Here is a 3750-nt window from a genome sequence, read left to right on the forward strand (position 1 = left end):
GGGAAAGAAGCAAATATGCATCTATGATTTATGTTGTTAGTAGGAATGATAAAAGAGGAATAGAATTTCAAGAAATATGAACTAAACCTAAGTTTGTTCCATTTGATGATTTATGTACTATTTTCTATAAGAAAGGTCACACTAAAATATCTAGTCCTATGTTTACCACATGGAAAGACAAGAAATCTTTAACATTTAACAAACCAGAACCTAACCAGATTTGAGTACCAATGGATAAAATTGTTTATGTTGTAGATGTTCTAAGCAACCAAATTGAAACATTAGTCATGGCGCCAGGTCAATGGATGCTTGCAATATATGAAGGCAAAAAGGTCTATGTTCCAAGCCCTACTAAACAGAAGCCAATTGACTCTGGTGGAAGAAGGAATGGTCAACACAATACTTATCAGAACCAGAACCATATGATGAACTAGAAATATCAGAAAAATCTGAAGTATCGAGATAATCAAAACTGACAGAGAAATCACACATATCAATAGAACTGAAACTACCAAAAGAGTTAGAATTACCATTAGTTCCAAAATTACCAAAGGAACTCGATACATCAACAAAAACAGAAGTGTCAATTGAAAATTTAGAATCAGGAGTCTTCTTTGAAAACTCCAATCAAATTCATCAAGACTACAAATTGGAAGGAAAGTCAAATCCCTTCATCCAGACTCCTAATCAGAGAATATGCAAACTCCGAATCTAGAAACCAGAAAAGAAGAACTAATAGGGTTTTCAGAGTGAAACTGAAACTGTTAACATATAGGTGATATCTTTCCTTAAATTTAATTATTGTTTGATACCATAATAACAAGCTTAATCTTAAAAATCAAAGCTAGATAAGTATTTTGCAGGTTCTAAAAAATGTGGAGGAATAAGGAGATACCCATAATCTGAACACTTTAGCTGAAGTAGCATACAATCATAGCAAGTTGAGGATACTGTAGGCATATCGGAACCAAAGGAAGTAGCTGCAGACAAATTAGAAGATGACAAATCTTCATAGGATAAATCTAATCAAGTTAGTATCAGTCAAGATAAGTCAAAAGGAAGATCTGGATTGAAGTACAAGACATCTCATCTCATTAGAAGTTCAAGTGATCCTTTGAGGATCATATCATCATTTAAGATACCACTTTGTTTGGCTCACTCTTGTTAATTAAGCCAACCACTATTGATGAAGCATTGGCAGATGATGGACAGATTCTTGCAATGCAAGAAAAGTTAAATGAATTTAAGAGGAATGATGTTTGGGATGTAGTACATAGACCAAAGAGAAATATTATTTGAAAAAGTGGGTTTTTAGAAACTAGTTAAATGAAAAAGGTGAAGTGGTCAGAAACAAGACAAGACTTATCGCACAAGGCTATAATCAGCTAGAGGGCATTAATTACACTGAGATATTTGCTCTGGTGGCCAGGTTAGAAGCTAGTCATATTCTACTTTCTTTTGTAAAAATAATAACATTACATCATTTCAAATGGATGTTAAAAGTGATTTTCTAAATGGTTATTTAAGTGAAGAAGTCTATGTTAAACAACCCCCAGGTATTGAAAGTACTGAATTTTCAAATCATGTTTTTTAACTTAAGAAATCTATTTATAATCTAAAAAAAGTACCTTAAGGCATGGTATGATAGACGTAGTAACTTCTTGCTTAAAAATAACTTTGAAAGAGGATATGTTGATAATACACTCTTTAGAAAATCATTAAGAGATGACATTCTCATTATTCAAATTTATGTTGATATTATGTTTGGAGCTACTAATGGCACTCTTTGTCAAGAATTTTCTAAATTGATGTAGCTTGAATTTCAAATGAGTGTGATGGAAGAACTTTAGTTCTTCTTAGGGACACAAATTCAGCGAAGTAAAAAGGGTATATACATTCATCAAACTAAATATACAAAAGAGCTTCTTAGGAAGTTTAAGATGAGTGATTGCAAATCTATGGCTACACCAATTCACCATATTGTTCATTTGAAAACGATGATTCAGGCAAAAAAGTTGACCAAAAAACCTATAGATGAATGATAGGATCCCTATATTACCTTACTGCTTCCAGACCTAACATCACGTTTAATGTATGTGTATGTGCAAGATTTCAAGCTGACCTTAGAGAATCACATTTAACTATTGTTAATAGAATTCTTAGATACCTAAAAGGCACTACCAGCCTTACCTTGTTCTACAAGAAATCTCATAAGTACAAACTTAGTGGATATTGTGATTTTGATTATGCTGGAGATAAACTTGAGAGAGCGCTAGTGGCAACTGCACATTTTTAGGTGACAACTTAATATCTTGGTCAAGTAAGAGACAAAACACCATCGTAATGTCAACAACAGAGGTTGTGTACTTTTCAGCAACTGGTTGTAGTTCTCAACTACTTTGGATGAAATATCAACTTAAAGACTACAAAATCCTAGAATCCAACATTCCCATCTACTACGACAATACTTCTACCGTTTTTTTTTTTACCAAAAACCCTATTTTACATTCTAGAGCTAAACACATAGAGATCAAACACCACTTTATTATGGACTTTGTTCAAAAAAGAGCATTAAACATTCAAGTTGTAGACATTGAACACCAATGACATGACATATTCACCAAACCGCTACCTGAAGATAGGTTTCACTTCATCAAGAAAAACCTAAGCCTTACCTTCATACATGACTGATGTTGTAATAACTTTAAAGTAGTTTAGTTTTATATTAGTTTTTATATTATCTTGTACTATATTATATTCATGTTATTAAAAATAAATAAACAGAAAAAAAAGAGACAAAGTTCCACTTTCAAGTCTTTTTGTCTGATGACAAAAGGGGGAGAAATATATTTTATAAAGTGGGGAGAAAATGATAGTAAGACTTAGGGGGAGTCCTAAGTTAGGGGGAGTCAAAGAAATATAAGGACAAGTTGTTATAAAAAATACAAGTTTTGTCATCAACAAAAAAGGGGAGATTGTTGGAATCAACTTGGTTTTATTTTTAGAGTTTTGATGTTAACAAAATTATTTTATGAGAACAATATATTTGACTTCATGATAGCGTTTCAACAAGTGTACTGAATCGTTGCAACTAATAATTAAAACGGTAATAGCGAGTATCGAACTCAAGGATTACGTTTTACTATCGAATTATATTTAATTACTAAAATTGAACAAAAATTTCCCAAATTGATTGAAATAATATTTAAAATCAACAACAGTAATAAAATTGGTCCTTTATAATAAGAAAAATGTCAGGGATGAGTTTCACTTCGAATCCAACCTTGGTGTCTAATTTGATCATAGTTATTGAATTCCTTTATTGAACTATTACTGAATTCTCTTTATTATTCTTGCCCTAATGTCTTAGTGACAAAACCTTTAATTCCAAAGTAATCCCTAATTTCTTAGTAGATTTAAGATTAGAATTAAACATTACTGTACATGAATTCTCTTTTTAAACTATTGTCTTTGCAACTGATTTAATTGGTTTCATGGCCTACATCTATCCTTAGACTACTAATTCATGAATTTCTCATCTCAAGCGTTCGTAAAGTCCACTTCCATTTCAAAATATGAATCGTATAACATTTTAATGTTGATCAAACAATAAAAAGAATTAAACACATAGATGAGAAAAATAATTCTATAAACTCATTCATATAACTAGAAATTAAATCAGAAAAATAAGGATTTCATCTTGTTACACTCATCCATAACAAATAAGGTTTAGTTACTCATGACAGAGAT

Source organism: Cicer arietinum, chromosome 6, assembly GCF_000331145.2.
Source record: "Cicer arietinum cultivar CDC Frontier isolate Library 1 chromosome 6, Cicar.CDCFrontier_v2.0, whole genome shotgun sequence".
Lineage (NCBI taxonomy): Eukaryota > Viridiplantae > Streptophyta > Magnoliopsida > Fabales > Fabaceae > Cicer > Cicer arietinum.